Raw genomic sequence first — 16,660 nt, forward strand, 5'->3', positions numbered from 1 at the left:
GCAAGGTGAACGTTAAGTGACGTAATAATAATAATAATAATAATAATAATTCAATTCATTTATTTAAGTGCTTGACAACAGCCAAAAAGGCCAATAACAGCCAAGCACTAAACCAGAGTCCAGGATAAAATATAATAAATAATTAGATTCATTTCAATATAATGAAAGTAAAACATTACAAATACAAAAACAAACAAAGAAATGAAACTAAATATATAAATGCACCATATTAATAATAATAATAATAATAATAATAAGTATCCGAGTTATGACGGCAACACGCCTGAAGTTTTTGGGTGCTTGTGGACCAACTAAACAATTGAATAATAATAATAATAATATTTCAATTCATTTATTGAATGATATTTCACAAGTAAATGGGCTAAATACGATATCTTAAGTAATATAATTCAATTCAATAATACTAAATAAAAACATTAAACACTAAAAAACAGAAAAAACTTAAAAATTAAATACCACAATATAAGATAAGATGCAGTCAGCACAGCAAGTAAATATCAGAAATGAGGTCTAAATAATATAAATAATAATTATAATTCAATTAATAATAATAATAATATAGGATTTGGCGTGATTCCAAATGCATTGTTGTGGTTATAGCCATGTACAGTGATGTCACTTATCTTTGATGTTGAGATACAATGATTGACAGATAAATGCATATTCGAATCGCCTGGTTTACACAATAATTCCTCCAGTAATCATGTATTGGTAGCTAAATGATTAACTTCGATTCATTACTCGGAGACTGCCAGGCCCGATTTCTGTTTTCTTAAGTCCCTCCAGAAAACGCTAGCTGAGTGTTTTAAAATAAGTTGCGGCCGCTTGTTTTTCCACGTCATATTTGACAATCATCCCAGCATTCGACACTTTGTAACCACTTGAAAATATGTCGTCAGATAAAGTAAAAAACAACTTACTTTATGGGAATTGAACCAGATGTTTCAACAACGTTGAGCAAAGTCTATTATTGTACACTATCCTGAGCCATTAGAGCAGACAGCATTGAGTACCAATCACGTTTTTCCACGGCGTTTGTAAATTATAAAGAATGGAGTGTATCTGTCTTATGGGTTATAACGCCTTGTACTCTGGTAGAAGTGTACCTCTGAAACGTTAGTAAACGTCGCCAACTATACGGTATTACAACCCAGAATATAAACATCTTCATACTCGCCGCTGTATGAGCCGGGATAGCTCAGTCAGTATAGTGACTAGCTACGGGCTGGACGGCCGGGGTTCGATCCCCGACGGGGGCAGAGGATTTTTCCTCTAGCCTCTGCGTCCAGACCGGCTCTGGGGCCCACCCAGCCTCCTCTACATTGGGTACCGGGGTCCTTTCCCGGGGGTAAAGCCGGCCGGGGCGTGATGCTGACCACTCACCCCCATGTAGTGCCGAGGTCAAGGAAGAGAGGAGCTATACCTCCTCTCACCCTAAACGCCTACATGGCGTATAGTGGGACAAAGTTTACTTTTTACTCGCCGCTGTAGTGATTTCTTTCACAAACAATTAATTGAGTTCTTTTAGTTTTTACATAACTCTACACCCTGTAGGATTTGAGGTTTTAACGGCGGTGAGTCTGGAGATGGCCCTGATGATGGAAGCAGTAGGAGCCTCTGAAACGTCTGTAAACTTCTACTAGACTACACGGCGCAACAACCAGAAGACAGCCATCTTCCAACTCTACACCCTTAACGACGGAGTAGATCCCTGTGACTCTGCGGTATTAAAAAGCAGAATATAGAAAAACAAATCACGAGAAATAAAATAAAATAAAATAAATATATGAGTCCCTCGTAAATCTGGCCTCACCAAATAACACAGCGAAAATGTGGACGATAATAATGACTGTTTTTTGCTCATAAACAAAAGCTATTGGACTGCGTATGTTTTATAGATACATGGCTATTACACATTCTCTTTCAAATATCACAATCCATTTCCATTTTATCTTGTTGAGTGCCACATGGAAATACTGAAACATCACATTGAATGACCTACATTTGCAGCATTCAAATGAGTATTTGTGCGATTAAGAGACCTGCATTAAAATATGTTTAAAAATCGGCTCGAACTCCCATGCTTAGCTTCACATTAACGTTCGATCTTTTTTCTGTGAGCGAATATGGGCGCGCAACCGAAAAACAGGCTTTACCTTCGTTTATCAGCTAGACCTAATCACTGGTTTTTCAGATGTAATTAAAATTAATGCATGTTTTTTCCTCAAATTAGGCAGACATTTTGGGTTGTGCCTTTGCAGAATAGACTCCTGGTGTAAACAACTAGATTCAGTGGCAGGCAGAGAAAAGTTACGTGTGGGGAGAGACAAGGAAATTGCGGATGATTGAAATTATGACGCCAGCTGTGAGTTCACATGACTTTCAGGTTCGGTCTTACAAAATCGTAAGAGTTTAATTTTTGTTGTACGCAGAGAAGCCGAACTATCATCCTTGGAAGTTCGTGTTATTTTTTTCCCACTGCAGATGGCAGTTCTTTCATGATATGCTTTGCTGGTTTGTAGGTTTATTGCCAATCCGCTTAAGGCAAAAGTGTGGCTGAAAACTTGGACTCGAATTCCATGATCTTATAACTATGGAGGACCGTGTTTTCATCTCTGAGACAGGCTTTCTTGGTAGATTTTTCGTGGCATTCCTTAGTAACTTCCTAAATTTCCGTATTTTTACCATTAGATGACAGTAAACTTAAATGTATATTGTTTCCGTAGTAGGCTGCCTTGCCGAAAGACCGGAATAATTCAGTAAAGTCATTTGCTATGGACTGACAGTCCGTTGTTCGATTCCCTTTTCCTGTGCCACCGTGTCCAAACCCCCTCCGGCCTCCATCCAACGGGGACCGGAACTAGAGCTTCCGGAGCGTGAAACTGAGTTCACCTCCGTCTGGTGCTTAGGTAAGGTTGCGTGAAGCTTAACCTCCACTTCCCCACACATCATTATTTATGGCTTAGTGTTTAAGCACAGGAGTAATATCTTTACCTTGATGTAGGCTTATCATCTTTCATTGCATTCTACTATTAATCTTTCTATTGGCATGTTCATTTTTTCCAGTTGCGAGACGAACTTATAAGTTAAAAAATAAAATTTTCCCGTTCTGTAACAGGTCACCATAATTGATAATATTGCCATTAGAGTAAGCTTGTTTCTCTGTACGTGTGAGAGATTAATTGGATGCAGTAAGTAGGTCACATAATTCTCGATTAGTCGATGGTGTATCAACGGACGTGAGAAATTTTGAACTCTAGTAACGTGATTCATGTACGCTTTTGTGTTAACGTACCGATTTTCTGACTGCCTGTAAGAACCGAGGTATCGCGTAAACGGCTTTTATGGAATCTCCAGTCAGTATTGTTTGTATTATCTGCAAATAAATTCTGTCGAATTTCACGAAAAGAATTTGAACAAAACAGGCCATATAAATACTTATTCCTGCAACAGATTATATCACCTGTCTTTACCAATAGATAGTCCGATTAATTATTCGGTTTTGTCCGTCTAATCACAATTATATTTAAAATTTACAAATAAGATAATTAAAATATCATTTTATGTTCCACATCGAATAATCGATTTACATTTGGAACATTTTTACAACATGTTTCGGTTTCATCGAACCATCTTCAGGTGTAAAATTATATCAACAAACTTAAAACTCAATTACAATTTCTGTTGTGTAGCTTTTTGGTGATGTTTTCTGGTGATGTTCATATCCAAATTATTTTCATATATTGGAGCAAATGTATTGTTTTGAAGTGAAATGCTTTTGATGTTCTACATCGGCCTGCAAAGCAAATGATTCAAAGAAACATTAATGAATATGAGAGAATATAGAAAACAAAATGAAAAAATAATTATATAATTGGAAAGTAAAATTAAACATACCAAAGATGAGAGTGTAGACACGTTGATGTGTCTGGAGGTGTCTAGAAGTACTAGCGTATCCGACCAGGCATGGTTCAATACTGATTGCGATTGCTTACAAAAGTTTGTTAACAGGAAAACTAAACAAAATGAGAAATTATCAAGCTTAATAGGAACACAGTATTATATTATATTATATTTGCTTTAACAGTGTGCAGATTATGGATTAAACAGTCTTTTCATTTGCAGTTCATAAATGTTATCATCCACTTACGTCACAGTTTGATTCACACCAGAAGTTCACGAATCAAAATATCACGGTGATAAGAAATACGAAACCCAAGCGTCACAGACATCTTTCGGGACAGTTTATTTATCTTTATTCTGTGATACTTTTATTATGATATTGTTTCCATTTCTTATTTAATTTATCTGTCACAAGCTTTTGAAGCCTGATTTTGCTGCACGCGCATTTTTTGTGCTGAACGTTGACAGGCGTTCCACGTGCCCAGTGTTGAGTGGTCCTATCTGATTGGCGCGCAGAGAGTGTGCTCGAATACCGCTAGGAAACACTTTTACCTCATTTTTAACAGGACTTCTGACCGTACATTGTTTTCGAAGCAGCCATAACTCTTGTATTTCGCACATTTTTTGAAGAACTGGTAGAAACAATGGGCTGATCCACAAAGTTGGAGAATGTGTAATAACAAATGTACTACGGCCCTCAGTTTTTAGATACAGACGGGCTTAGCCACGTGTGTTTTACTTTTAAATTTGTGTATATCAGAATATTAGAAATTGGAATTAGACTAACCTTGTTTAACTTTTTTAAAAAAATTTAATGAAGTATGGCTTAACCTACAGTTTCTTCCAGGTTTTGACACAAATAAATCATACCTGTATTATTTTGTTTAATTGTGTTCCGTACTTGATTAATTCTTAGGTTATTAGACGATGATGTTCAATTTCGTAGTTAGATAACACTGACAGCGTTCATTATGAATTGTAATATTTCCGTCACACACAAATATGATCTTATAGTTTAACACAACTAAAATGTAAGTGCAAAATTATTAACGAAGCTGTATTTTTCTGCCTTGATCTTCAGGTACATATAAAATACATTAATATAACATAGTTTGTTATATTAGTCATTTTTTGGGAAGAAATCACAGATACAGTAGCATAATTATGTGAAGCTTAAGGTTAAAATAAACAAATTACATGGGCTAAAATTAAAATGGATCCAGTTTACATAGTTTTCATGACTAGTCGGACGATATTGAAGTATTTGTAAGGCAGCTGTTATAGTTTTTTGAAATGAACTTCCCCGAGGTTGGCATGGTAGAATAAGAAAATCATGAAAACTGTCGGGAGCTACTAGTCATGTAGTCATTCTGACCAGTCATCCCACACGTCGTCTTGTTCTCTTCCATGTTACGAGATGCTTCCGACATGTGTGCTTTTGAATTTCCACTCGCTGGAAGAACTGCTGCCTATCAGAAACATCTCTTCACTCAAAAGTCTACGGAAGAAAACCCTTGTTTAGAATCTAATAGTCGTTCATCTGGTCAAGAAATTCCCCGACTATTGTGGATCGCCTGAGTCCATTGCTGTGCTCACTTGAATCTGCAGTCATTGCTATCGTGAGCAGTTGACGTTAGTCTGCACTGTCCCGTCTTTTTTATATATGACCCTTTCATATACGCCTACGTCCAGTGGTCTCTTATCGTAAGGTTTTTCGAATGCAATTTTATACGAACTCCCCTGCTTCCCGCCCATTTGATTACCCTTGATTTTATCACTCTAATAGTATTTGGTGTAGAACAAAAACTGAAGCTTCTGTTGTCTAATCTTCCCTTTCCTGCTGTCGACTTCTCTCTCTTAGTTTCAGAATTCTCCTCTGCATTTCTTTTTTCTCTAGCATCCCTGATATGTGTAGTTGCAATAGGGCGAGGGACTAAATTTCAAACGTGCGCGTGTGTTTATATATGATATAGGTAAAATTCGCCACGGTGGTCTAGCGGTCAGAACACTAGCCTTGTAAGCCTCGGGTTCCGGGTTCAATTCCCGGTGGTGCTCAAATTTATAACTTGTGTTGGGCAAGGCCGTGGTCTAGGCATCACGGAGTTTTCCTCCGGGGGCTTCCCCGGTTTCTCCGTGGCATCCCAACAATTACTCCATTCACACACAGAAGAAGGCAATGGCAAACCACTTCTGGATCATCTGCCAAGAACGTATATGAACAGGTCCCAGTCCGAGAAAAGGATGGAAGGATCCTGTTCATATGGACCTGTCGTCAGACAGAACACTACAAATAAAATAAATAGGTAAAATTATATGCTTGTATATTTTAATCATTAGGATTTTAGGGAATATATATAAATGTAGATGACGCAGGAAAATTTTAATGGTAATTTGTTCACTATCGAATCTAAAGCAACAAATTGCAGTTATTGTACTATCTTTAACCTGAACAAATTTAGTATTAAATTTATTTTTATGTAATTATTCCCAAAGTATAGAATGAGTTTCAATTATTGGACATGTACGAAACATAAGGAACGCAGTTTATTCAGTATATAAAAAAACAAATGCCCAAGTCTTGGAAGAAAATTCTAACAAATGCCTTTGAGCGTGTTGCTTCTGACATGTTTGCATTATTCATCAAGATGGATGGTGACCGCTCTTTATAATCCCTGTGAATCGCTAGTCTGTGTATTTTTTGTGCATGTTCCAACAGAGATGTGTGTTGTCTGAAGCAACATGACCTCTACAACCTGAGATTAGTATGCTGTTCGAAACATTATCTTCAAGTACACCTCAAAGACCACTTCCGAGGTAATTAAAATCTGTCTTTTACCTTCGTAAATGACACAAATGTAATCTACATCGCATTTTACACGTGTTAGGTTGTGTAGTTGGAAAACGCTGGAAACAAAGAAGCCTGACTCCTCTATTCGAATGCTTGTTCGCTCATCAACAAAGGTAGCTGGAACTCTGCAATCTAAATGAAGGTGATATTGTAACTGTCAGAGCCAGTTTGCTGTCATGCGAGTTACAGCGTGTTAGCCTGTTATTAGCTTCATTTGCGTGGGGTGCAGTGCACTGAAAGCCTACATACAGCGAAATAATGTAAACGTCCAGGCGTATTCGCGGTGGTATAGTGGTGTCAAAGTTGCGTCGTATTTGAAAGGTCCCGGGTTAGATTCCAACATTGAAAATTATAAAAGTAATAGAAACATTGTTCTCTCCCCAAAACGATCCTGATGTAAACGGAGTGGTGGAGAATTTGCCACCAGTCACGCCACGGGATTGGTAGATGGGAACTTACACGTGCTTAACATTTAGAAGGGACACTTACATTTATCCAGCGCTTCTTTGCGTCTTCGTTAACTGTTAACGTGTGATTTGTCCGGATGCTTACAATTAAATCATGGGGGGTTAATAAATTCATAAAAAGTTTAGAAAACGTTCTTAGATGGGTTGTATAATCCTCTGGCAAAGAAAATGACAGAAGAAGATTTCAGTCTTCTGGGTTGTTTGTTGCGCTGTGTGGTCTGGTCGATGTTAACCAACGTTTCAGAGGTCATATTGCCTCCGTCATCAGGGCGATGAATATGGCACACACCCTATTGGCATATTCATCGCCCTGATAACGGAGGCAGTATGACCTCAGAAACGTTGGTAAACATCGACCAGAATACACAGCGCAACAACCCAGAAGACAGATATTTTCATACTCATCGCCCTGATGACGGAGGCAGTATGACCTCTGAAACGTTGATAAAAATCGACCAGACCACACAGCGCAACAACCCAGAAGACAGAAATCTTCATACTCACGCTGTGAAAACCTCAAATCTTACAAAAATGACAGAAATATGACAATTGAATTATGGTAATATTTCTTGTGAATGCACACAAGGTTGACATATGCACATTGGCTTCCTTCCAATCGTATGGTGACCGGAAGGTCATTGCCCCTTCTTCTTATTTGTATCTGGATAGTTCTTCGGTGAGGCAAGGAATGTGCTCTAACTGAGGTTCTCCGGGGTTGTAAGGCAAATTCCAGTATATAATTTAAAAGGGGCATGGCCCGCCTTCCCCGGTAATGGAGGCCTTCACGGGAAGTGATCCTCCCCCCAAGTTGTAGAGGCCATCAGCCAAAGCGATTCGAAGACTTTTGAGTTCTCATCCAAGAAAGCCATCCAACCAAAATCTTTTTTCACACAGGATGGGATAATATCCCACCAGTAGCAATAGCCCCTAGTTTGAAGAAGTAAAGGCCTTCCAGCACGACAAAAATCCCAGTAGCACAAGTTACAGTTAATCATTTCCAGCAGTGCCTTTCCGACGCAGGAATGGTGTTACCTGGAAAGGGACGATGTTTTGAGCTTGCGCAGGACTCCGCCCGTAGTTAACTTTTTGGTTGGTTTGAGACAAGGACTAGACTGTCCGATGACAATTGCCTACAGACACGAAATGGGGCGACTCCCGAAATACGTTGTTTACTCTATCACAGGCAGCAATTTAATACAATTTTACACATAATAAAATTGGTGTAATAAAAGTGTCTCCTTAGAGAACGATTGTGCGAACAGGTCTTGAAAATTCTGTCACTACTATTCCTTCGTGAAGCATACTGTGACAATTCGACACAAAGTAAAATATTTTAAATAATTACTGGAATGTTTGAGAAAATGTCTAAGCTTTTTAATGAGTTACGGTGCTTATAGAAAGTAACATTCTCATGCGATATTACTGAAATGTAACAGCAAGGTGCAGGTTCGCCCATGGAAAGTTAACACGGATTTAGTCGGTACATTTTCTGCGTTTCTGGGGCACGAAAACCTGTCACCATGTTTACAGAAAACTGTCATTGGCCCATATTATAAGCCACGTGAATCCTGGTTCCATAACCACCACAATTTAATTTTGTAAAATTAATTTTAATATTATCGTTCTGTATATGTCTAGATCTCATGTAGCTTGATCCCTTTTTTATCTCTTTCCGAAACCGCCACATACATTTTAATATTATCCGCCTCTATATCTAGATCTTGCAAGTAGTATAATTTCTGTAGATACTGAAAGTAACATTTTAAAAATGTTTGATAACTTATTCATGCATCGTATCCTACGTGATTTAACCATCATAGTTACATTAGAGAACATTGCGTATTTTTTTTTGTAGATTTTGAGAAAATCTTTGATTTCATTAGCAGAGATGTATGCACATTCTCCTTGGATTCTGTTTGCTTAAGAAACTAGTCAGGCTGATTAAAATGTGTTCAAACCAAACCTACAATAAATTAATTGCCTTTAATACAACCCGAATGATTATTACCGCGTTTACAAGAGCCTGTCACTGGACCCTATCCTTAGCCAGATTAATCCAGTCCATGTTTAAGGTCCATATTAATATTATTATTCACTTTACTCGTAATCTTTCAGGCGATTTCTTTCCTTTAGATTTTCTGGGAAATGTGTGCATTCACTTTTTTCCATCCATGCTACATATCTAGCCCATCATCGGTTTTTACATAATATATCGGTACGAATATAAGAGCACGTGTTTACCTCTCACATAAAACATGGCGGTGAAAACATGAGTACAGTAGAGCGCCGATTGTCCGTGGTAATTAGAAGCAAAGGCCCAGATAATCGAATAACACGGTTGCTACAATTTAAGAATAATAGGTCCTTTCGTATTGTGCATAAATGAATTGAATTGAAATATACGTAAACATTTCACAAAAGTAAAGTACAATAAAGTTGGCCGACTATACGCCATGTATGCGCTTGGGGGGAGTGGTAGTGTATCTCCTACTCATTCTTAAACTCGTCACTAGATGGGGGTGAGTAGTCAGCCGCACATCACAAAATGCATATAAAAATACTAAACGTTCTTTCTTATAGTTATTTTGCACAGTCAGAAAGCCCGTAGTTTTTCTTGGCCTATTTTGATTTGCGTGTTGAGAATAATGCCTCAGACCACGGATAATTGGGCCCCAGATAATCGGCGCTGTACTCAATCTACTAAGAGCAGCTTACATTTCGTGGGTATAACCCAACTGAGTTACTTTAGCTCTGGTCGCATTACAAACAGATTTGGCCGACCACAAGCGAATGGTGCTGTGGGCTCATTTGCGACGGACCGGAACTTAACTGATTTAATTTATTCCACTGCCCGTAGCTAGGAGATCATGATAGCCGTTTGCTTCCTAAATAGTGTCCTGTTGCCTATTTCAAGGAAGCTCCAAACCCCACGAAGGAAGTTTGGATTCTAATCCACTTAGAATGCAATACATTAGTGTCGTGAGCTGCTGATAAGATGATTGTGAAAATTGGATTCCAGCTGAAGACGTTTAAATAACAATTTGTTTCTGTCTCAGCCCTTCATACATTCTTAATAAAAATTAAGAAAGACAGGCTTTCACATTTCCATGGTGGAATAACTGTTGTACCTGTTCCCCATTCGCGTTTATATTTTATAGTTCCAGATTAGCAATACTTAGGCACTAAGAACACGTGATTTGTAAAGTTAGAACTTAAAGTTAAGTAAGATACTAACATTTTGTTTTGTGAATACTTTTTCGTTATAGTTAACAGGATAAGAGACATTTCAACACATATCGTAGGCTGTGTTGAATTTAAGGTTACTGATTTCGTTTGTAATTTGTACACAGTGAAGAGCCTGTATTTTAAATTATGCGGTTCTGTCTATAGTAAATTGCTTATAAATAAATACATCAACGGTGAAGAAAGAAAGCGACGTTCAAAACTTATTTTCATACATTTCAGTTATGTTAATACTGATAATGGTGTAAATTACGTAAACCAGTTTGCATTTCTCGCCAGTTACTTTTGAAAACGTGGGTAAGAGTTAATGAACAAATCACTGAAAATATAACGCTCATGTTTTTACATCGTCTGCGATCTATTGCAGGACTTTTGTGGACGATACTGATTATGGTATGAGCCGGGATAGCTCAGTCAGTATAGTGACTAGCTACGGGCTGGACGGCCGGGGTTCGATCCCCGACGGGAGCAGAGGATTTTTCCTCTAGCCTCTGCGTCCAGACCGGCTCTGGGGCCCACCCAGCCTCCTCTACAATGGGTACCGGGGTCCTTTCCCGGGGGTAAAGCCGGCCGGGGCGTGATGCTGACCACTCACCCCCATCTAGTGCCGAGGTCAAGTAAGGGAGGAGCTATACCTCCACTCCCCTCAAGCGCCTACATGGCGTATAGTGGGACAAACTTTACTTTACTGATTATGGTAACCCTTGCGTGGGCATATGTGTATGATGCAGTATATTTTGCTATGTCAACTAGGAACATTTAGAATACAAATGTGCAAAGAACGCATGTGTATATTCTGTGTATTCCTGCCCGGTCTTCTTTAGATGAATTTCATGCTTCAAAGTGTTAACCGTTAGGTAATCCTTAATATTTGCCAAAGGTCGGAGTATTTTTACAAAAAAATATACCAAAAAATTAAAACCAAAACAGTGGTGCCTGCCTTAAACTTATATAAACGCACTGAAAATACACTTTTTATGTGAAAATTGGGGATTGATCCAGGCATGCTGGGATGACTGAAGTATTGCTGTCCGTCTTCGGGTCACATGCCGAACATTGTGATAAGCTCAGCTTCTTATTGACGTCAGTTAATAACTGTAGAACTGTCTTAGTAATACGATTTGTGTTTGAGCTTCAACCTAAATAACTGAAGGGCGACTGTTTTGTGGCCTACACTGACTGCGACAGAAACCATAACCTTTTCACAGTGACCTTTAAGAAGGCTTATTAATAAAAACCATGTTGTTGGCATTTCTGTTCTGTTCGTGTGCATTTTTGTAACACTTATTCACCTCATATCGCATTCGAACAGTACAGTGTAACCTTCATTTTGATGCTGTGTGATGATTAGTTTGTGCATTTTGCCGTAACTGACCGTAATTTCTGTAATGTGTCATTTGACCAACGTTAAGATTAATGTACTTAAGCATATTTTATTGCTTATGAGAATACGTCCTCGGCATTGTTCAGATACCTTATTAATAGCCTAATGAAAGGGACATCTATCAAACACCAAGCAGAGTTCTGAATATTATCGTATGTTCTTGTAATCTGGTATAGACTATATACTGGCATGTTACAGTTTTTCTCGTGAGACTCTCTGACCCTTGATCACTGCCAAATAACCGTATCAGAAGTGATCATCCATGCTGTAGACTTACTTTCTTTTGGAATGTTGGCAGAGATGCCACGTATCCTGACAGATTTCAAACATATTACCTGAAAATCGACTAGAAATTTGCCACGTATTTTCTCCTTATAAATTTGGAGCACTCAAAATGTGTGGTTTTGGCTCCTCATTGGGCACGCTGAACAAACTCTGTATTTGGCACCCGAAAACTACCAATTAGACAATCGGCATTAATTCTCGTAGGTCACTCCACGCAAATGCCAGTATATTTATTTACCTTCAACTCCTGCTATTGCTTCTCACAATGATGTTTTCATGTGATTTGATTCGGCAGTTAAAACAGCGTCGTTAAATAACCGAAGAACATATTAAGAATAAGGCTGAAGAATTAAATGACGATATGTTTCACTTTAAACTTTTTTGCAAAAGTTTTCACAGCGCTTTGAATTTTGTTCTAATTGGAATACTCTTTTTACATATTAGCGAAAAATACTATCTGTAATTTTTTAAACCGCTTTTGGCAATGTAAATTTTCACCCATTTGCTCGTGTTCTGTAGAAATTCAGTCCAGCATAAAAATGTAATAAAATAATTAACATTAATATAGGGTTTACATTCTGCATCGATCGAACATAGATAAACATGAAATTCGCCGGAAACCTTCTCGTACAGATCATCCAGTGCCAGATTTAATTTCGAGAGGAAACTGCTGTTATAAATTTTGTGTTCATGTTGTGCTGTTAGAGCAGACGCCTATAAAAATACACGTGGACAAAATGCCGAGTTAGTTAATTGTAAATTATATGGTCCGTATAGCTTTCGATGAACTGTGTCCTGTTGAAACAAGCCAAACGCCCATCTCAGCGTCTTTGTTTCTGTGGATGGAAAGGCGCCTTTGCGCTATAGCACACGTCTAGAAACGGGCGTTCCTTCACTACTCTAGAGACCCGAATAAATAAGAAGAGAGCTGGAGAGATGTTTGTACAGAGGATATTCTGAGGCCCCCATCGCAGACGACGCAAAGTAAACCATGGCGCTTCTGGCTACAGCGTAGCGTGAATATGGTGACGCAGTATGTACGAACGGTGAGCCGTGAACGAGTTTCTGTGTTCATGCCCTGCAATCGCTCTCGGGCAGATTTCTGTTCAACCTCTCCCGTACTTTTACTTCGAAACTTTCTCTCTGTTCGTGTGTTCGACATTTCCTCTTTCTGGCATGGAACTCGACAACTTGTAGCTGTTCAATTATGTCACACTTCGCTGTTAAACTTGGCGTTGACATTAGCACCATGGTTGTTTCTCTTGTGTGCATTAGTAACGTTGTGTACATTACAATGTGCGTGGCTGAAATAATTCACAGTTCGAGTACATTATCCTTTTTATCTTGGATATACTGTGTTCAGTGTAGGGATGTAGCGATGTAGAAACAACCCAAAAGTATAATTATGTACGTATGTAATTTATTGACCAAAATGTTAATGAATATTTGTATAACGTAATTTTATTATTTTGAAAATCATTCTGTGTCATAAGGTATATGATGTGTAGTCAGGAACAGATATTATATTTGAATCCCTGAATGTTTTTGATAGGGTTTATGTTAATGGTTGTATCTGCATCACTGACAACTTCCTAGTTTATTTTGTAATGCCTGATACTGTACGGATGCAAGTAACTCGCTGGTGATGCATGGTGCTTGTGATTTGCTATCTGCACTGTTATCAGATGAGCCCGTTTATAAATGCAATACTTTCGTGTTTTGTGTAATTGTCATTCCTCATAATTTTAGCAAACTTTTCCATTATGACTACGTTTATTATAATTTAGTAAAATTATGTAGCATTTCTTACGTCCCAGATGCTCAGCCTACTACATATTTCGCCAGCCTCTTCTTCATTGACGTGATCACTTAAGTAATATTTGGTGAACATTTAAAATTTATAAGCTTCGCTTTTTCCTGCTTTGTTCATCCTTATTTTGCTTTCATTCTGTTGGGTCTTTTCAAAATAGTGCTTTGTGGCCAGCCCACCTACACTTTCTTAATTGGAATGCCCTAATATTATTTGGGGGGAAATTATAAATATAAAAAATTCATAGTCCAGAATTACAGCTTCTTTAAACGTCGTTTTGTAGTCCAAGTGTACTGTAGCGCCTGAGTTTAATTTTTGAAAAGGAGTCGACGTTGTATGTGTTGTTCAGAAGTAGTTCTTAATTGGTTTAACCAAAAGTTAAGCCTCCGTCATCAGGGCGTAACAAATCACCCTGATGACGGAGGCAGTATGACCTCTGAAACGTTGGTAAACATCGACCAGACTACACAGCGCAACAACCCAGAAGAGAGAAATCTTCATACTCATCGTCCTGATGACGGAGGCAGTATGACCTCTGAAACGTTGGTTAACATCGACCAGACTACACAGCGCAACAACCCACAAGACAGAAATCTTCATACTCATCGCCCTGATGATGGAGGCAGTATGACCTCTGAAACGTTGTTAAACATCTACCATACTACACGGCGCAACAACCCAGAAGACAGAAATCTTCATACTCATCGCCCTGATGACGGAGGCAGTATGACCTCTGAAACGTTGGTTAACATCGACCAGACTACACAGCGCAACAACCCAAAAGACAGAAATCTTCATACTCTGATGACGGAGGCAGTATGACCTCTGAAACGTTGGTAAACATCTACCATACTACACAGCGCAACAACCCAGAAGACAGAAATCTTCATCGCCCTGATGACGGAGGCAGTATGACCTCTGAAACGTTGGTTAACATCGACCAGACTACACAGCGCAACAACCCAGAAGACAGAAATCTTCATCGCCCTGATGACGGAGGCAGTATGACCTCTGAAACGTTGATTAACATCGACCAGACTACACAGCGCAACAACCCAGAAGACAGAAATCTTCATACTCACCGCTCTGATGATGGAGGCAGTATGACCTCCGAAACGTTGGTAAACATCGACCAGACTACACAGCACAACAACCCAGAAGACGGAAATCTTCATACTCACCGCTCTGATGATGGAGGCAGTATGACCTCTGAAACGTTGGTAAACATCTACCAGACTACACAGCGCAACAACCCAGAAGACAGAAATCTTCATACTCATCGCCCTGATGACGGAGGCAGTATGACCTCTGAAACGTTGGTAAACATCGACCAGACTACACAGCGCAACAACCCAGAAGACAGAAATCTTCATCGCCCTGATGACGGAGGCAGTATGACCTCTGAAACGTTGGTTAACATCGACCAGACTACACAGCGCAACAACCCAGAAGACAGAAATCTTCATACTCATCGCCCTGATGATGGAGGCAGTATGACCTCTGAAACGTTGGTAAACATCTACCATACTACACAGCGCAACAACCCAGAAGACAGTAATCTTCATCCGACATTTTATTATGCTTATATACAAAATTTTATTACGGGGGTCTAAATATGAGAGGTCTCTTTGGGAGACCTAGGAGGACAATTTTGAAATTGATCTTAAAGAAGTAGGGCACGAGTGTGTAGACTGAATTGCCGTGGCTCAGTGCAGGTTCCCTTAGTGGATCTTAACGAAACTGTAAGTACCATAAATACATTGAATATCTTGACAGTCTGGGTGAGTTACTTGTTTAAGAAGGGCTCTGCTTCTTGGAGTTGGTTCACCCCCTGATCTCCAATTAGAAGCGTGGCCTATTCCTTTCGTTCGAACCGCCAAAGCGTGTGGTAAGCGCTTACAGATATGATTTTGCATAATTGAACCTTTGGAAGCAACTCCTATTTAGTCGGTTTGTTTTGTCCATTTTCAAAATGTGTTTATGATGAAAGTATGTAAGTTCCTGTAACCGTATTGACAAATTATGGAGTATTTTGCGATTATGGCCCAAAAGTAAAATTTGTAATGACAATTCCTGTGAAGTAGAGCCTACGGAGCAAATCGTCATGAAAGTCGGGGATACTTTGGTATCTTCCTACAATTTCATCCCTCGGGATGGTGGCAGAATATTCCTCCGAAACTTTGGTAACTATCTATAGGTTCACATGTTGTTACAACCCAGAAGACCAACGTTGATGTTATCAGTGCCGTGAGAACATCAAATTCGAAAAAAATGGGCTGCAAATTATTTGTTCAGTAATTGAAACTTTCATTACGCCTGTGTGTTTTTATTACGCACACAAGAAATGTATACATATTTACTGTTTTGTATGCATATATTGCATGTGTATGTAAATATATAACGATTTTGTGCGCCTATTTTGACTTGCAAATATCTGCTGTAGTGAATGGTTTAATTAAATTTCCGGGCTTTATATCTACGCAAATAAATGTATGTGTGGATGTGTGCGTACTGATGTTAGCATTCTTCGACATTGTCTCGTTCCGTTCTCTAAAATTTGTTTCCTGTTGGTATCAGAATCGCTCTAACCACTGGGTTCATCCTGTGATATCTCGCGGGCGACAGTTCCTAATTGTTCATATGTCGCCCCTAAACAGAACTTGACAGTACTTCGTATTCAGAGAACACAACGGCACGTG

At 38.9% G+C, this 16,660-nt stretch overlaps 1 protein-coding gene across 7 annotated transcripts in view; it reads left to right on the forward strand.

Moving 5' to 3' along the window:
* Sema1a (semaphorin 1a) overlaps nucleotides 1–16,660 on the forward strand; it is a 799,656-nt gene that overhangs the window by 627,562 nt on the left and 155,434 nt on the right. The gene's annotated exons all lie outside the window — the stretch shown is intronic.

This window comes from Zootermopsis nevadensis, unplaced genomic scaffold, assembly GCF_977971745.1.
Source record: "Zootermopsis nevadensis isolate Lab colony 2312 unplaced genomic scaffold, Znev_1.0 Znev_ptg000006l, whole genome shotgun sequence".
Classification (NCBI taxonomy): domain Eukaryota; kingdom Metazoa; phylum Arthropoda; class Insecta; order Blattodea; family Termopsidae; genus Zootermopsis; species Zootermopsis nevadensis.